Source organism: Neolamprologus brichardi, chromosome 1 (assembly GCF_056152115.1).
Source record: "Neolamprologus brichardi isolate AB-2024 chromosome 1, ASM5615211v1, whole genome shotgun sequence".
NCBI classification, from domain to species: Eukaryota; Metazoa; Chordata; class Actinopteri; order Cichliformes; family Cichlidae; genus Neolamprologus; species Neolamprologus brichardi.
In genome coordinates, this window is record NC_142104.1 from 19,028,138 (window position 1) to 19,048,301 (window position 20,164).

The 20,164-nt window shown below is 42.0% G+C and overlaps 1 protein-coding gene across 1 annotated transcript in view; it reads left to right on the top strand.

Moving 5' to 3' along the window:
• Positions 1-20,164, top strand: part of zfhx3b (zinc finger homeobox 3b) — a 191,193-nt gene that overhangs the window by 18,472 nt on the left and 152,557 nt on the right. Inside the window, exon 2 of the mRNA XM_006780120.2 lies at positions 1,864-1,906. The gene's annotated coding sequence lies outside the window, so the exon portion shown is untranslated. The remainder of the gene's footprint in view (positions 1-1,863; positions 1,907-20,164) is intronic.

Here is a 20,164-nt window from a genome sequence, read left to right on the forward strand (position 1 = left end):
AAAAGTGGAAAGTGATATTTCACCAATCGAACTGTCCTATAAAAGACCATTTGAGGTGGTGGGTAGAACCAGTTCTGTAATGATCCACCAGTAAAAGACTAAACAAAAAAATTCGATTGTGAAGTCTTGCATCAGCAATTTGTGCTGCTTTTCCACGATCAGTGACACACAGCCTATAGTTTCCCACAAATTGTATTTTAAAGTTTAGTGATTCACTAATTCACCACCTAAAACCAGCATGGATTGATGGGTTTTCTTTGTGCATATGTATGTGAATGTGCAGTTTAACCTGCCTTTGACCTTCATGTGCTCACATGTATTCTCTGAGCTACTGTTATAAAACTCTGCATTGGGCTGTTTTAAAAGGGAAAACTATTTCTTGTTGAAGTAGATAATAAAAGGTATTATGCACTGATTCCCCTCAATCCTCAAGCTGTTAGAGTAGCTGCTCCAGTCACATGCACCTAATTTAGGACATAACTCATGCATTTATATACTGTTTGATATTATGTAAATTCCCCAAAAGGGTTATGGATCAGCAACAGTAAGGAAACTTGCATTTGTTTGTCATTTTTTTGTTTTGTTTTTCCCTGCTTGTCAGCTTTTGCATAATCTATTTGGTGAGGTGTCTATTTTTTTTATTCCAGCCTGAAGACCAAATGCTTCACATATTATGCACTGACCCAAACTGCATTTGCCAAACAACGATTCAGCCAGTGGGAGTGGTCTGATCTTGTTGAGGAAACTGCCCTTTAAGGTCATTACAATGGTCATGTGATAGGCTAGCAGAGCCCCCTGGGCCATATGACAAACCGAGCTGCCAGGCCGAGGTGTGTGTCAGGGGTGTTTTTCCACAAAGCATTCCATAAAAGTGTAACTGGGCTGTGTTTGCCCTTTCCTCCTGCTATGCGTTCAGCCAACAGGCCCCTGAAGATCTCTTAAAAAGTGCTGATCCAGAGAGCTGGGTTGGTGCTCTTGTAATCCTTCTAGCTCTGCTCCACCTCCCTTCACATTCCCACCCTCTATAGCTCCTGCATCTTCCCTCACATTCCCTCACTGTCTCCTGTGGATGCATTGCTCTGGTGTGAGCAAAATAGGTGATTGGATGACGAGGCTTGCTTGGGCCCCAAGCTAATTACCACACATGAGAGCATGACTAAATAAATCTTAAGTGCTGCTAATTGCTTGGCAGTGAAAACAATAACTGCGGTACTTGCCCAGAGGCTCTGGCGTAGTGAGGGGCCGGGGCACTGGGGACCGGGGGCCCTGGCACTGGGCCAGTAGAAGACACCAGTCGAGCGCCTCACCCGCTCTGCCGTCATGTTAAAGTCACACACCACTTGGCACTGTCGCTACATGCGCCATCTGCCCCCACAGCCACCACTGAGTCTAACACTAACACACTCCCTACAGCCCTCATCAGCAAAGAATAACGCATACATGACAGGCACAGACAAACTCAGTCTGTCTGTGGAGCCATCATACATCACTGCATTAATAAACATGAATTAGTAATGGCACAATTAGATGGGGTTGTTCTGACATTTACTGGTACAATAATGGCGTTCTCCTCTCTGCAACCCCCTTTAGCCTGTAGTGAAGCACCATCAGATGCAGACATTTAGATGTGAGGGGTTAAAAGGGTAGAAATGTCCCTGCCTGTATTTTTTTTTTAATCAGAAAGATCTCTATCATTGTTGTGTGTTTATATTTTTATATTTATGGTCAGCTAATGACACTGGCCAAAAACGTGAATTCAAAAACCTGCTTTGGTTTGGCTTTATTCTTTCTTGCTCTCTTGCCATATGTATATATGTATTTAAACAAGTAATTGTGTGTGTGTCTGTGTGTGTTTCCCTGTAGGTTGCATTCTGTGAGTGAAGAACACATTTGGTGTGGCCCAAAGGTACGTTCAACACAGACATACTGCCAGACCTAAAATACTGAATGAAACATGACAAAGTTTTTAGCTTTGTCACAACACTCAGCAAAGATAAATGGCACAATTAGCACAGTTAATTTAGCAGATTCTCTGCACTTTCTGACAAATGTTGTGCGACTGTGTTTTCAAGTAGTCTTCATTTAAAGTCAGTAAATGTTAAAATACTGTCCCCCATAAAAAGACTGAGCCAGTGCAGTCATTGAGAACCACTATATACTGTTAAATATGTACACTATCGAGTTGTTTGATAAAGCACTCCAGGATTGATACTTTTATTTAATGAAAAATTATAAAACTAACAATACATAGCTTAACATGGATATTATGAGCAGTTAACATGTGTATGTGCAGAAAATAAATATGCCTTATTTTTTAACACATTTCTGAAATAAAAATATTGCTTAGAAACACCTGAAAATATACCAATTGAAACACACAGTCGGTTGCAGATCTTGTAAGTTCGTAGGTATCCGCATTTTTTAAAATTTTTTTACTTTTTTTATGGACACTTTATTCCATTTTTAATTATTTTATTTGTTTTGCTCAGAGATGAATGGGGTTCGTAGTGATCTTAGTGCCACATTTACCTTCTGCCACTTCCACATCCTCCTTTTCCCTGCTAAACAAGTCTCTTCTCATTTGTACTGTCACTCTTCTGCAGTGTTTTACAGCTTTCCCAGGGGACTCGTGCGCTTTTGTTGGCTTTTCTGTGTACACACACAGCCTAATTGGTTGATTAGTTCAGGTTGACTGCCTTGTTAATTGAATAGTAATTTAGATTTGATGTGTTTAATGAAGACCCTAATTTATTGTTTGGCATTCTTCCAAGGATTTGTTTTTGACAGTAGGAATCAAACGAAAAGGATAAAAGGAAACAAGGAAATGACTCCAGCACCCCAGTTCTGCTTTGATAGCGCATGAATTATATCTTTGAGAGAGTTGATAAGGCTTAAGTGTTTATCTTCCTGAAACTAAGCAGATATGGACAAAAGGAGAGTAACAATAAAAGTAAAAGCTATTGGTTAATTGTTCTAACCAATAAAAGAAGATGGATGGATGGATAGATGTTTATGTAATTATGATGAAACATTGTTTAATGGGTAAAGCTCTCATTTTGAGGCTGTATCGATCAACTCCTGGCTTAAATCTCTTAGGTCTTAGGCTTTGTTGGTTTATGGCACAAACTGATTTATTTGACAAGTAGGTAATGCAAATGTAAGTGTGCAATTTATAACCTTTGCAACTGCTTTCTTTCGTCCACTTTTTTTTAGCCAGCCAAGGTTGTTGGGTAATCAACTTTAGCTTTGCATGGGCAAACAAGACTTTCATTCATTTGAATGGTGCCAGGATAGTGTTTCAGGAAGGATGCCAACATAACAGAACAGGGCTGTTTGCTGAATGACGACACGGTCATCCAACAAGGCATTGCACTGGCCAGTCAAACAAAGGCTAGCACACAGTCTTGTTGGAGTACTTCAAAACATGCAGCTTGTAACTGTACTGTAAAGCCTGTCTTTCCTGTACAGCGTTTTGCCACATGATATGGTACACCACCTGCATTTGCTGTACTGTATTTTCACAATTATATTAGTGCAGCAGTACCTTAAACATGCCCCCACCAGTGCAACCCCCAGTATTGTTCTAACACAGGTCCTGAATCTTTGCTGTTTGCCACTCAAAAAGTTCATGTTAAGAATATGGACATTTATCTTGAATAAATAGATTATATTAGTTTGCACTGTAGCTTTATATTTCAGATTTATTTACGTGTCATGATAATTAGTCACCGTAGGGACATTTGTTTATAGTAACACATATGTCAGAGACCTGTGACAGCTTTTTTGTTTTGTTTTTTTCACCCCTGAGCTGATCGAAACATTTTTACTCAAAGCACTATGCATGGCAGTGGTTAAAATTGCTTGCTGCTGCTGCTGCTGCTGGACATGTAATGTGTGCATTACGTATATTGACAAAGTCTGATACAAGTATTCTCATCCTGGTGTTGCTGACTTTCCTCTCAGCATCTGAACGTCCTGGTTACCAATACTCCATCTGCTTTTTGAAATCCAGTTCAAGTGTGATACAAGTAGTAACTCAGAACCAAACTCTGCCACAATATATAATCCCTCAACAGCACTTGCCCAAAAGTGTAATCTGTTTAAAGTCATATAAAATCACCACAGTGAAAAAATGTATTCATTCATACACGAAAGTATAAAAGTTTACAAAATATATGTTTATACATTTGTGATTTAATTTTTTCCCTCATTAGAAAATGGCATAGATTCATTGAACTCTGTTGGGAGCCACCCTGACACCCTGTTCAGAGCAGCATACTGTTAAACAGATTTGTTTTAGTGTGAAGAAGTGCTGCCACAGGTAAGGGGAAATAGTCCCACAAACATAGAGAGACTTATATTGTTTTCTATGTTTTTAAATTCCTTTTTGCAGTTTATTAACAAAATTACATGTGCCTTTTCCCTTGGTACATCACATTCATTTGTCAAGTCCAACTGATTTTTCACAAGGAGTGAACCTGTAGAGTGTTGAGGCCTCTTTCTGTTTTTCCACATCAGGACTCCAGTGCATAGTGAGTTCATGAGTATCAATGAGCATGTATCTCCTCTCAAATACTCAGTTATGTGCAAGATAGTCACATTTAAAACCAATCAATGGAAACTTAATTTCCCTTTGGACTTGGAGGATGATCCCAAAAGCTTTTGGCTCCTCCTCCTGCAGTGCCGTTTGTGGCCTTAAATCGATCATTAATTTTCGCTGGTGAGCTTTTTCGACTAAGTCCTCTCTTCTGTAAAATTTCCACATAATTAAAATATTTTTAAAAAGTCTATTTAATCCAATGATCTGTAAAAATGTGAAAACTAAAATCCCAAAGACAGCTATATCCGCACCACTTAAAAATTGCGATACTGCAAACTGTTTTCCATAGCATACACTATCTTCATTCAGCCATTTTGATTTTTAGAACTGCATTCTTTCTTCCTATGTGGGTGTGTCCAAGTTGCAGACTTTTACTTTCCAAGAGGTCCAGGATTTCCCAGGAATATCCAGTTTTGATTTTGCTGTATCACCTGAATTCATGACAGCTCTGTGTGCTGGGCCTTCTTTGTCACCAAGGAAAAGTGCCGACCATTCCAAGTACTACTTTTCAAAGAGGAAAAAAAGGTAGGGTGTTCCTGGAAAAAACAAAGAAAAGAAAAATACAGTTAGTAATAAATAAACTAAGCTCGGCTTTTCTTTGTGGAACATCTAATTAACTTATCAGCAAGATTCCTCACTTCTCCACAAACTCAGTCTCTTTGAACCTCATGCAGTCATGCACACTTATACACATGCAACAACCTTAAAGTGCTACATACTACAGCAGGCCAAACTAGTGCAGACATTAGCCACCTCGGGTGTTGGAGTCACCCCCTTTAGTCCATACATGTACACATTTCTTCACACTATTTCTACCCTTCCGTCACTTACCCGCAGTAGTCATTAGTCGCCCTTATCCCCTCCCTCCCTTCCCTTAATGAGAAAGCAATTACCATTGGTTTCTCCCCAATCCCAGCGGCCTGGCAGCGTTTTCCGAAATCTTCCTTCCACCTGCCTTCAGCTCTGCATCTGCTTCTCTCTCAGATTCCCTTCTCTTCCCTTGCACCTCTTCTCCCTTTCACTGTGGCTGCAGACTCTCTCTCTTTCTCCATCCTCTCTGCAGCCTCTCTCTTTCGCTCCTCCCATCTCTGAGCTCTAGGCTGCTCTGGGTTTTAGACGGATCACTCTCACAATGGTTGATCAATACAGGTATTGATCCACTGGCAAAATGTTTATAAAATCATTCTGGGCAGCTGCGGTGCAGCGGGGAGGGTAGGCGGGGCGACAAGAGGGCCAGCGTGCCATGCCATTCGTCTACAAGAGAACCAGCGTGGACCTGATTGGCTGTCTGTCCGATGCCTTGCCAGGAAGAAGGCTGGCATAGTGTGCATTTGTGTGATTGTCGCCTGGTATAACACAGCCTTCCCTAGCTTATGCTGCTAAACTTCCCAGACCACCAAAGGAGAGTAGAGCTGTTTAACCCGTTCGGCTTTTGATGTCGACTGCTTGGGAAGAACTGGCATCAGCAAAGAAATTAATTTGCATAAATTAGCAAGCTGCAGGCAACACCAGTCTAATGATCCACTGTCATCTCACTCTTCCATCCTCCCTGGGGAAAAGACTCTTTCTATTTAATACCACCCTGCTTGTCTGCATGTCCACATGCCCACTCTGGGAAATATGCCAACACAGAAGCCTTGTGTCTGTTTCCCTTACGCAGAACAAAACACTTACAACGCCACAAATCCAAATATTAGTAAACACGAGCAACTAATAGGTTGCCGATGTGGGGAACACCTATTCACAGCATGTCCCTCTTCTACTGTGAAGAGGATGATGTAAGCCAGCCTGGGGACAGGACTTCCCCTTTGATTCCCTCCAGACTCTCACACTTTGATAAATAAAAGAGTTCTCCAGTCCTTGTCGATCTTTAGCAACATTAGCAGCGGTACGTCAACCATAGCAGGCTTCTGTGTTTTTGCATTTAAAAGCACGCTGTCACTCAACTAGGGAACACTATACCGTTACACCGGCCAGCTCAAACACTTAAATACTTCACCGCATTGCAACCGTAGATTCAAGTGGCATAGTTTATCAGTGACTTTGTAATCCAGGGAGGGGCTTTTGCTTATGTCTTGTTAAATGATGATGTATGAGATGTTTCATTGCACAGAGAATAAAATTTGCAGCGGGGAGCACAGTGCGGTGTAACTTTTTCCAGAGTCGCAAATCTTGTTGAATCAGACTAACATCTGTCAGCCATAAGACCAGGCAGTCGAAGTGACCGAGATTCAACCTCACATCTCTTGGTTGTGTGGCTTTGTCTGTCCCCCTCCCTCTCTGGCAATAACCCTGGACCCAGATACCCAAACACTGGCCCAGACCACAATGCCTGGGCCTGCCCAAGCTCATCTTCTGGTGAGGAATGGTGTTAAAACTAATTGTGAGAGATTATTCTTGCCGTATTGCATTTTAATTAGCTCGCTTCTATTTGGTTCAATGTGGAAAAGACCTCTTGGATATTTTTTGGCCATATCCAGTTGACTAAACATGGATTCCCGTGATTATGATGAGCACACATGCACATACAAAGACATGGCGTTCGCAATCAAGTGTCACTCACACATATGCTGGAGAAGGATAATTACTCTTAACACATCCACAACTAGCCACAGCCCATTCATTACCATAACATGTTGTAATGAAGTTTAATCCCTCATCATGTTGTCTGTGGTCGGAGAGTGGCGTGTGGCTGTTATCCTCCACTCCAGATGTCTTCCAGGCTGTGTCTTTTTCAATGTTGTGCTAGACTTAAGACATGGCATTCAGTCCACCACCTTTAGACATTCCCTTCATTTTTATCTCAGCTCTTTCTTTCTTTCTTTCTTTCTTTTACCCCCTTTTACTGTAAATTCATTTTGACCTCATCCATCTTTGTTTCTTCCCTCCTCCGCTATCCCATTTTTCACCTTCTGTTCCTTCTTCCACATACCCTCCCATCTCTACGAGAGTGTGTTATTTATTTCATCTGAATGCAGGGGCTCTTTGGTGCATGCTTCTCACAGAAATCAATTTCAGCTCAGACAGCATAACCAAACAAAGCACTGCACTCATTTCAGCACGGGCATAGATGTAACCCATCTCTCTCATTTTCTCCCTCCTGCTCCTTTATTGGAAGACATTTTGTTCTCACTCTGATGCCATTATGTCAATCACTGCAGACATGTGGTGATGTGTGAATGCAGCTACTAAATGAGCCATGGCAAGCAATGATCATTAGAGACTACAGAGTTTATATATGTGTTAATATATATGTCAATTTTGTTGCATATGATTGTCACCTTTCAGTCTGTGTGAATAAATGCAGGTTTTCAGTTTTAATTCAGTTTTATGACTTTTAGGGTGTGCGTATGGGATGGCGTAGCAGTGAATTTTTTTCATTCATCATTCTCAGAATCTCCTTGTTCATACCAGATGACAACGGCGAGTGTTGGTTATAAGCAGATTTCTCTCAGTGTTGTATGAATGAGAAAGACTTGAGCTGCCCGCTCTCCTGTTTCCTTTTCTCTGCCAGCCATCCTCTTTGTACAGCCGTTGAGACCACCAGTTAATGCAGCTGCTGGATTGGCCTCTTTCCTTGCTCTGCTTTTATTGATTTCAGCCAGGCACAGAGACAGACAGAAAGAAAGGGCCTTTTCAGGAAGAAGTTAAATGGTCAAGTAGCGGGTGGAGGGTGGCTTTCACCACTTTATTGACGAGGTGGAAAAATGTCACTATTATGGAGGCCCTTGCAGCAGATAGCGAGCTGATTGGATGAGTGCCCCCAGGTCAGAGTGGAGCACGTTCCCCCTGCAGCCAAACGAGAGCAAATAAAAGGGCAGAGGAATCCGCTTGAACTGGAGGTGAGGTTTCTCTCTACCAGGCCTCTCTTTAGGCAACGTTTCTCAGGGTGTATGAGGCAAAGTGCTTGGAATTTGGACTGAGGGCCGGTCTCTGGTGGACTTCTTGCCTCTGAACTCTCTTCTCAAAGCGTTGTGGGTTTGCAAGATTTTATAGCTCTTGGGACTTCCATGTTTTATGTGTTACACAAGGCCGTGATACGCACAGATGTTCAACCTGCACTACACTGCCAGGACTGCAGCTTCATAGCAGGAGTTTAGAAAAGAGCGAGAGGGATGAATTGATGAGAAATGCTTGACGATTACATGGGTCACACAGAGAGGCGGTGTGCGAGGGCAGCCGCATCCAAGACGCTGAAATCAAAAAGAAATTTGGCACAGTTGCTTATGGGTGCCCTACTGGCCTGGCGTGAGTCTATATTTGACCCAAAACTGAACATAGTTAAAGTTTTGCTTAACATACACGGGGGGCAGAAACACGAGGCTCACTGTATCACAAGAGAACAGGCAGGTGTCGCTCTTTTGACTGCCTCTCGTGTCAGACAAAAAGGATTATTCATGTATGAAAATTAAAGGGGGAAAAATGTGACGGGAGATTTAGAAAGAGTGACTGGGTGTACAGTAGTGCACTATACAAATGAAATTAGCTGTTGAATCGGACTTGTGACACTGAGAGCCCACGACAGAGATGCGACTGTGAGTCCTGACAAATGGCCGAAGGTTCAAATACAAGCCACTTTCATGCCAGGCCTGCTGACGTCAATCAGTCTAATTAGCCTAGCACATCATCTGGTTGGCTCCTCCTAGCAGCATAAGACAGACCTCTGGAAAGGTCAGCATGCCACAGCAGAGACAGAGCAGTGCTTAATCAGAGGTGAAATGGTTTCTTTCCAAATTGATTCCAGTTAGGATCAGACAAGAGTGTACTGTGTCGAGCCACTTAAAGACTTGAGGGAAAAGCGGCGGGTGCTTTTAAGGGGGCTTTTAAAACAAGACATTAACAAATAAAAACTGTTCTGGTGACATCTGGATCAGGGCCCAAAGAGCAGTGGGCCATATGAAAGATCTGTCTGTCTGTCTCTCTATCTTCATCTCTTTCTGGTCTCTTTCCCCTGTTTCACTCAGCTCTCTCTGTCTATCTCTTTATCGCCTTCTCTGCATGAGGCACAGTATACATTCACATGTGGGTGCACATACTCAGATGAACTGAGGAAACTCATTCAGACTCTGCAGGGAACTTTGTCCCGCTACACTGTAAAACTTGCAAAATCACTTTTTCTAATGTTGACACAAATAGTATGGAATAAATATTTTGTCTTGGTGCTCACAAAGTAAACCAAGTGCCATTAACGCTGCATCCCTGAGGCATTATAACTTTTTACACCCTCTTTAAAACTCTTTTTACAACAGGCATGTCACAACCATGTATACATAGAGGGAAACATCCGAGCCTGCCCGCACCCACACACAAGCATCTGCACACTGCACATTCACCAGCTCTCTTATGCTGAATGCATAATACATGTAATGAAATAATGTTTCCAGTGGGGATGGCTGTGGCTGGGGGATGGAGATGCGCGTTGAATATCAATGTGACTACCCCCAGACTCGCTGGTTCAATTGGTGTGATGGTGGGGGGTAAATGAACATGTGGGAGTAAGAGAAGCTTTATCCCTTTGCCCAAAGCTAAAGTGAGAAGTCCACACAGAAAGAGGATGGTCTCTTCTCTGGCTTATGAGAAGAGCTTAAGATTCATATGTTCTAGCTGGTGGTCTGCATGGGGTGGGTTTAGTCAGCTGGTCTAAAAGGAAACTACCAGTTCCTCCTGAGTATCCATTGCCAACTAATAGCACAAAGACAAATACACAAGCTAATGGCAGAGAGGAAGGTACTGTCCTTTATATCACGGTTAGTCCTTCCACATAACTTATTCAAGCTACACGATTTTGACCTATTCTGAACCACATACTCGCCACAAAATCTCAATGAAAATCAACTGAGAGACAAATTACATTTTCCCCCGTGCCTCACCTTGACTGACTCAAGTGAGCTCATCTGTTCCAGCTTGTCAGAGTGAAGATGCTGTGTCTCTGTCAGCCAGGGCTTTGATGTTTTAAACATTACCATTAATAATGTTTTCAGGATCAAAATTAATTTCTTCTCTACTATGTCCTGTTCTCTCCATTCTGTGTTGAAGCATGCATAAATCAAGACCAGCTACCTTTGTCTTGAAATTTTGAGGTCAGGAATTTGGGATGAGACCAATCCCAAATGTGGCCAAGTAGAGTATTCTTTGTGCGCATCTCTCAGTGGCTTTGTGTGTTTGGGCTGTGCTTTTCACAGCTTCATTACGGGACTTAAGTAGTCGTGTTTTTGATACTTGCGCCGAATATGTGAACTTGCAGCACAGAGTGTTACTGCATAGTGCAACAGTCTGTGTGTGAGTTCATGTAAACTGTCGGTGCTTTGAGGTACTTTTCCGTGACCTTTCAGTGTAACGCTCAATTTTAAGGAGAGGCTGCTGTATAGTCTAGAAAGCATGAACCTTTGCCCAAATTACTCAAACGTCATTCAGAGACGTCTATGTTTTTTACTACAAAAGTTGTAATATTGGAACTGTCACTGAGTTGGCTTTGGGTTGTCGTTCAATGCAGGATGTGGCAGCTTTTGAATTAGTCTGGATTAGACGCTAGAGAAGTATTTTTGTGACTTCCAGATGTTCTGTTATCTATAATTCCCAGCTGTGTTCTGAGAAGTTAAATGAGCTCCAAAGTTCCTGTCCAAGTTCTGTTATACTCATCAAACTCAGGGAAATGTAATTAGTGCCTATTTGAGTTCCCATCGCCTAGCAACTCCCTCCTAAATAAACACAAAAAAATTCCCTTCCATTTTCATTTAGCCACACCTCTTATTTGCCAAGCACCTCCTCTCGAGTGGCTCTGGCCATACCCTTACTCTGGGGCCCTGCAATGTGAAGACAGGGTGAGGAATGTGTGAAGCATCCAAGGAAACATGAACTGCTATTTTCCCACAAGTATGAAAAAACAGAGGCTATGGTGGAATCTTTCTGACGCAGTCAGCTAGTGGGATGGCTGCTGTACATTTGGGATTTGGACAGAGGCTCAGGTCAGGGTGTTTTTAAAGCTGTAGTCTTAGGGCTTAAAGATCTAAGCTGAGACTGTGTAGGTGAGAGAGAGCTGCTGAAGAGGTTAAAACCTGATGAGTAAACCTGGATGGAAAGATAGCAGGAGTTGCTGGATGGCCTCTTTTGGGAGCGCTCCTGCTATTTCATCTTTAACGGCATCTGTGGGGCAGCCTATTAATTGTTTGTTGGCCAAACCATCATTAAAAAAGCAGACAGCAGGGTGGCTTTTACCGAGATGTGAGTGGGAGCAGAGAGCTAAAACAGGAGAGAGGATCACTGAAGAGGCCCCAAGAGGCCCTCATAGAGACCCACATGATTACCACGCTACTGTTGGCTCTGTAATTCCTCATACATTAAGACACAAGGTTGAAAGGAATTCCCAAACACAAAAACAGAGAAAACTTCAATGAGTTTTTCTTTCCTGATCTAATTATCGCTGCCCCCATAATCGCTGTTATATTCATCATAGTGCTCCGTATTTATGGGGTCTGTTTTCATCATAGTAATAATGTCACTCTGGAATTCCCATGCAGAAGGAGGGAGAAAGAGAGAGAGAGAGAGAGCGATAGAAAGAGACACACATCAGAGTATGTAGTGGATGCAGCCAGATATTGTTTGAAGTTAAGGAAGCCACAACAGGAGGACCTCCCTTGCACCTCCCTGCAAATGTCCCTTTATTTTGTCTGCACTATCCCCCTGCTGTGGAGTCTACATATAATCTGTGTTGAGTTCAGCCACCACTGATCCTGGTCTGGGTGTAGATGGCATCCTGGAGCTGCCAATGAGCCTACTTGTGTGTCTAAGACCCATTTGAGTTTGGAAGCCCATACAAACTTATTTGTCTTCTTTTCTTCTGTTCACATTTTGCAATTTCACTAAAAGCCAATTTCTTTCTTTCTTTCTTTCTTTCTTTCTTTCTTTCCCCACAAATCAGACTTGTTTTCCCAATCCCTCTCTCTCAGCTCTCCATCTCTCACTGCACCTCTCCACCCCCAACTCCCTCCAATTCCAATGGAGCCCACTACCTTCTGTTCTCTGCCCCCACAATGCTGCTCCCAGTATTTGGATATATATTTAACACCCACATGTGAGGCCTGGTGAAAGTGCCTGGGGAATGGAAAGGAAAACAAGCATGCCCTCTCTCCCGGCCCTTTAGTGCTGGCCTGCTATAAATACCTCCGGGTGGCGCGCCAGTTCCAGCACCAGTGGCATGGGAACCTCTCTCCCTCCTGTAGTCCATTGCTTGACCACTCAAGTCCAGTCTGGGAAGGCTTTAGTCAGTAGGCTGCCCCGAAGGGTGGACGGGTGGGTAGATGGGTGGTGAGGTGTGTTGAGTGTGAACGGTGTAGGGAAACAGTATGGAGCTCTGTATGTAGCAGTGATGGTCTTCCTGTTTGTTTTGTCTGCATCTCTGAGGAGTATCCCTGTGTCTCTTCCCTTTCTGCTGCACTGTCATCTTCCTTTTCAAAAGGCTTCATGTATACTGCATTTATGCTGTTTTGCCTTATGAAGATTGTATGAATATGTGCTTTTCAAACTGTTAAAAAAAGAGATCCCCTTTTCTTCACTGCGCTGAAGCGTTTGTTATGTTACTCCCCCAAAAATTGATTTAGACTTTTCAAAGGTTTGTTCTTCACAGTGCTGTCTCCCTGTGTCGATGCACGACAGGCTCAGCTCATATTTTCAGAGTTTGAGGTAATAGTTTTAAACTGACAGACTAAACATCTCTCTCCCCAGCTGTTCCACTTCTACAGAGTAAATAGTTTTAGGTGCACAAACGCACACGTGCACGAGCTGAATGACTGTCTCGGTCTAATGATTTTTTTTTCTTTTTTTTTTTGATTTGGGGGGTTTCTGGAGAATTTGCTGGATTTTCACTGAAAGGATATGAATGTGGGCGCTCGCGGGTCACTTTCTTATCATTACAGCCTGTGCGTCTTTGAAAAGCAGTTAGCCATTATAGATGTATACAGTAGATGCAAAGCAGATACTATGCTTGCGCTGTGCTAGTTCACATATTGTTTTTGGGGGGGTGGGGGTGTTTTAGGCCACTGAGAGCTCATGAATTAAATGCCTGTGCTGACTTAGATTGGGCCTGTTCCAGCATCAACTAAAAAGAGGTACTTGAGATCAAAGCTTTTTGTTTGGTCATTTAGCATGCTGAGTCTACAGATTAAATGTCTCTGTTGTTCCTTTTTCCTCCTCACACCTCTTAACATTCTCCCCGTGTCTCTTTTTCTATCCCTCTCTTAATACTCTTCTTTTCTCTCTCTCTCACCCCTACAAGGCTCACTTGTTATTTTTTCGTACAAGGTCCTGTAATTAAGTTTGACATAAGCACAGGGATTAAATATGCGGTTGAGGAGGGAGAGAAAGGAGCTCTGTTACAATCTCAAGGCCAGCTGTAAAATGGAACCAGATTGCGACACTTGGAGTTGGAAAGTTTGGGAAAGGAGCTTCAGAGCACAGCCAAGAGACTACTGAGACTCCGGCCAAAAAGGCTAATATTAAAAATCCTTAGGCAGAAGACTAACACTCAGTCCGATCCAATGATAATTTCTTTTTCAGCTAAAAGACTGCCATCACCTCCAGCTAAACGTTAACTGTTGTCTGTCCAACCAGATGACTGATAATTTCACCCCAGCCAAACTCTGCTGCCAAAATAACACCAGAAAGCTAAATACTGCCTAGTTAACTGCACATTTACAGCCTATGACCATAATGTATTGTTTCCCTTAACCGCAAAACAACTAATTTGTCTGCCAGTTTATATTTAGTTATCAAAGCCAATAAACTACACATTCGTATTAAAACCAGATGGTATAGTCACATGTTTTTATAGGTGCATAAGCAGCCAAATGAATTTAACAAGTGAAGAAAAAGGAGCTCACCCGTTACCTTTTAATTGTAAGAACGGAAAAGTGATTGTAACTCTAAAGCACAAATGCAGCGGGGGAAACTGTTTCACATGCTATCACTCAATCACTGACACCAAATATAGAAATATAGGCTAAGATCAGCCCCCAGTGCACCGAGCGTGTCAATAGGATTTTCTTCTGTTCTGAACTCTGAGAGGTCTCACATGGAACTTTGCATTCTTAAATAACTCTGGCAAAACGCTTTAATCTTAATGAGTCTGAACAGCAAATCTCTCATCTGCAGCAAAAAGGATTAGGAATGCAGAAAAAAAGACTGCCGTTCCACTTTGATGAATTGTGTTTAGAAAATCCCTGGGCATGAAGTTCCCCCAATGAACAAAGCGTTAGGCGAGAACGGATGCTTTTAAACAACACAACTTATCTGGGAAAAACAGAACATGTATTTAAGTGAAAATACAAAAGCAGAGCTGATTCGACTCCTCTGCAAATGATAAAAGTGACTAAGTTTTTCCTTTTCTTTTTTTCTCTCCTCAATCCACTCAGCTACTTTTGGAATCAAACCTGGAGTAGCTTTGCACAAATTACGTGTATTGTGTTTTCAGTGCTTCATCAGTGTTTATTTATTCCCCGTGATGCCTTCTGACATTGTTAAGAGTAAATAAATGAATTCATAATTTTTCTTTCGCCTCTTGGTAAAAGTTCTTGAAAATGGCTGATGCGCTGATGAAAAAGGAAGCTGATGAACAAAGACAGTTAAGTGCCAAGAGGTGTTGCTTCCAAAGCCGCGAGACTCTGCTGCTTCCACTGTAGTTTGCTGTGGTTTTCCTCATTGCTTAAACAACACCAAACTTTTTGAGTTAAGCGTGGAAGCGTAGTTACTTAAGTATGCTATTATGCAGAGGTGTTTATTTGTACTTGATTAATACATTATTGATAATATGTTAATGTAATCCAAATCAAAGCAGTTCAGCATTTACTTGATTAATTATTACTCTGTGGTGTAATTCCCCCAAACAGTCTCTCTGAGTGGTATGGGTTAGAGCAGTAAGCCTCTGGCTAGTTCAGACTGCTCAAACTACAAAGAGCCTCACTGCACTGGGACCTGCTCTGGGTTCCCCCTTTCCAACTCTCCACCCACCACCCCAAATGCCTCCAGGCCTTTGGAGATCTACCCTGGCTGATTTTTGCTGTATTTATTTTACCTTTCCGTCCAAATCAACGCCTCCCTTTGTTTCTTTTAATGGACGTAGGAAAGAGATATTGCTGATCCAGGTCAAACCTAAGCTCCATATTAATGAAAAAACACCAGATACAGTAAATAGCCTCTTGAAAAAAACAAACATATCAGAAGGCTGTGCTTTTCTATTTTATTTTATTTTGTTTTATTCCAAGTGCATAGTTTTCTTCACAGCACAAGTCTCTGTGTTGTAGAGACATCAGCGCCTTGTGTGTGTGTGTATGTGTGTGCAGCGTAGTGATAAATATTACCATGTACTTGACCTATATTGATCCCCCACTAGGATGTGTACCCACTCCACCACGATGAGCCTAAACATCTGGTCACCAGAGTGTTTCTTTGAATGACAGATAACATCTGGGAAGACTGCTGCTATCACAGGAAACAATGTTCCTATCTCCCCCTCCCCGCCTTTCTGCCTCTCCCCCCTGTCCCTCTTTCCCCTTGTCCTGCTCATAAGCACATCCCTCTCATTGATTTCCCATTAACCCCTTCTAGACTGTGAGTATCTGCCCACCCAGACAAGCAGACACCAGTGGATTGATTAACGACATAATGGCATCACTATTGCTGCCTCTTCTCATCAGTCTGACCAGGTCTGCAGACCGGCCCGGCCCGGTCCATGTCCAGCTGTCTGTTGCAGTCATCCACGTTTTTCTCCTCTTCTTATATTTTACTGTTTTCAGTCCCACTTTCCTTTATTATTGCTCCCTTTATGTTCCCCTCACTTCTAATCCACCTCAATCCTTCTGTTGTTTTTCTTCCTTCTTCCTTTTTTTTCATCTCTAACTTTGTGTCCTTGTGATCCTGCGTCCTATGCATCTTCTACCCCTCACGCAGCTCGCTGTTAATATTCACCTGGCATTCAGCCTCAGGGCACATGTGTAGAACCACCGTTCAAAACACGGTACTCGACGCTCCCGTTTGCTTTCACGATAGCATGATAAAACACACGTGTCTGTGCACAATACATCTCATCCTATGAACTGGCAGTTACGTGCTGATTAGTGTCATTGAGGACAGTGTATTGCTCATTTGAAAGTCTGAGATGAACTGTGGCGCACACATTTAGTGGCATCAAAAAATAACAGTACGGCTTTAGCTGTGTTTGCCGTAAAAATGGAACGCTGGTTTAAAATTGCCCACTGATGAGACTGCAACGGATGGGAAAATAAATCGTGATATGTGTGGGTGGGTGTTTTGAGATCTATGTATGTTTAGATTTTTTTCCTTTTGTTTTTAAATAGACTGTCTGCTATGATATGCACAGTATACATACATAAAAGGACGCAGTATCTGTTTCAGCATGTATTTCTTCCTTCGCTTTGGCAACTGCTTTGGTGGCAAAAATAAAGTAAATGTGTGTTTGTTAAATTGTGTTTGTGAGCCACAACGGAGGCAAGTTAGAAAAAGCCCTTCATTTAAGCATGGCGTGCCTCCATCAGTCCCAGTCTCTGATGTACAAAGAGCCCAGAGGAAGGAGCTTCACAGCTGTTTGTAAACTATGAGAACAGGAAAGGTCAACAAAGTAATGCTGTGCGTTTTTTGTAACGCATTTTCATCTCTCTCTGTTCCATAGTGAGACAGCAGGGCTGCGCCCTGCTTCAGTAGTACTGGTGCATTTAAATTACTGTTCTTGCCTGGAGAATAATGGTGAAAGCATAACCCCATTGTATTCTTTGATAAACTCTGGAAAATGCATGGTATAAGCTGAGGAAGAGGCGCGGTTTAAGGGCACAATTGCCTTGCAAATCTACCATGGCAAAGTTTTTCTGGGGGAGAGAGAGAGAGAGACGGGGAGGAAGAGAGTGGTGAGAGGAAGGGGAAATGTGGAATTGAGGGTTGAAGGAGAAAGAAAAGTGAGAGGGAGATGGTAGGATCCAGCACATGGGTAGAGTTGTAGTTGGAGGCGGGGGGGTCTGCATTGCAGGGACATGTGTTATCTCTGGGTGCAGAGGTCTTTGTTTGCAGGGCAGAGAGGTATAGATTTCCTCTCCATGTCAGCGCCTTTATTTAGGGCTCAGCACAGAGGGGACAATGGCAAACTAATCCACTACTGAATCAGGATTAATATTCAAGCTGCAAATATTAATTCACAGCCACAAGGAGGAAATGCAGAATGTGTCAAAATACTCAAACAAACAAAGAACAAAAAAGCCAGAGATCCTTGACCAAAAATTCCATCTCGAGTGCATTATTTTACTGCGTCCTGCAGTCTCGTCTCAGCATTCTGTTTGATTTCTGTATTAATCTTCATAATGATTTTCTATAGAAGAGCGAGAGCTAGGGGAAGCTGAAGAGCTGCATGTTGTTTTTGGCTATTCTCCTCACTAAGCTCTGGATTTAAGATCTGGATTTGAATATTTATGATAGAAAATAATGGAGGTTATAAAAATAAGTCCCTGCAGAGCTGGGCTGTAAGTTATAGGGGTAAGCAATGCCTCCCACATCAAAGAAGCCTGGAGATGTTGGCCAGTAGTCTGCTGCCTGTTGAAGCCTATAGTTCTTCATCCCGACCAGCGGAGAGTCTGGTTCTGCTGAAGATGAAGGATCCAGAAGTGTCGCTCAGCATCAGAGTCCTCACGAGCCTCAAAACAACAAGAGAAAAGAAATCTGCCATTAGGGTGACATCACTTGACTTGTTTCAAATGTAGTTTCACTTTTTTGGAGACTGGAAACAAGTGACAGCATTTTTTCAGCGGCAGGTTCTAGTTTCAACATAATATCACTTGATCCGAAAAGATGTTTTAAACATGCTGGTTTGCATTTGAAACAAGTGACATTTTGCCTTCCATTTCCAGTTTTTCCTTCTTCTTTTTTTTTTTTTTAGAAACTTAGATGTTAACATTGAACACTAATGACAACATTATTTCGGAGAACTGTGGAAATAAAATGTTCTCCATTGTTCTTTTTTTCAGTGTCTGTGCCTGAAAGCTTAGCATGAACATTCACAGGCTGGGTCTGAACTGTTTGACATAAACTGTATATTCAAACAGTTTATATAATTTTTTTATATTTAATTATATATATATATATATATATATATTAGGGGTGCAACGATACACAAAATTCACGGTTCGGTTTGGTTCGATACTTTGGTGTCACGGTTCGATATTTTTTTGATTCAAAAAAATGTTCATGCTTTTTTAATTTGTCATTTATTAAAATTATAAATATATATTTTAAGTCAAACATACAGTTTTTAAATTTAATGTTGCTGAAACAACAAAGTAATAAAAAAAATAAATCTATCTGATGGAGAAATCAGAAAAGAGAATTTATTACAGAGAAATGTCTCTTTCCAAAATAAAAGCTATACTATACGCTTTTTCTGGGCTATATTCTCAGCAGCATATTAAACATATCAGGTCCCCATAAGGAGAATCATGTGCTAACGACTGTCTAAATGACTCGGGTAAAGTTTGTAACATGCGTGCTTGTTGTTTTTGTCTGCTTCCACTTGTCTTTGCACTAGGATGATGTCGGCGTAAATGTGCAGTCATATTCGTTGTGTTCCCACTAGTGCTGTCAGCGTTAATCTGAAATAACGTTAACGCCACAACATGGCAAATCTCCGTTAAGGAGCTACAGCGGATCGCCCCGTGCGTGGGGCTGCACGTTCCCACCCATGTAATTGAGCATTGCCTGGCACATCCGACATACTGTTTTACTTTTGTCCATGACGCACATACCTTCAGGGTCATACTTCACATGAAGACTAAAATAGTTCCAAAGGCCAGATCTGAATGAGGGTGGGGGAGGTTCAATTTGCCATGTTGCAAGGAGAGCTTAACTTCTGTCTAGCTAGCTTGCCCTGCGCTCAGTGAATCTGCGCTCGACAGTGCAGCCTAGGCGGAGTAGTCGAACGCAGATCCACTGAGCGCTCAACACAGACAGCCTCGTCAGAAGAAAAGTTGATAAAATAAATTAAAAATTTTGTATTGTTCGATACATATGCGTACCGAACCGAAAGCACTGTATCGAACGGTTCAATATCGATACGAGTATCGTTGCACCCCTAAAATATATATATATATATATATATATATATATATATATATATATATATATATATATATATACACCTTGTATAGTATTTTTGAATTGTTTTAGAACATTAACAGTTGTTATCCAAACCATAACCCAAACACACACACAGGCACAGTAATCCCACACTGGGGGGTAGAGGCCTGTTGTAAACCAGCCTAAAAAAACATTGTGATGTTCAAAGGGACTTCACAGAGGCTCCAACCATTGATAAGGCCTAATGTAATGAGGTACTGTAAACTTCATCTTTTATACATGGCAACATAATGTGAAAGGTCATCTTATCTTAATCCTCAAATCTGCAGCATCCAGGCCCGTGGCCCCATTTCATGAAGTTAAAGAAATAATCTTAGAGACCACTCTGAAGACGGCCCTTATTATCTTCTCCGCAAGGTCCAATCAGAAGATGTCATTAGA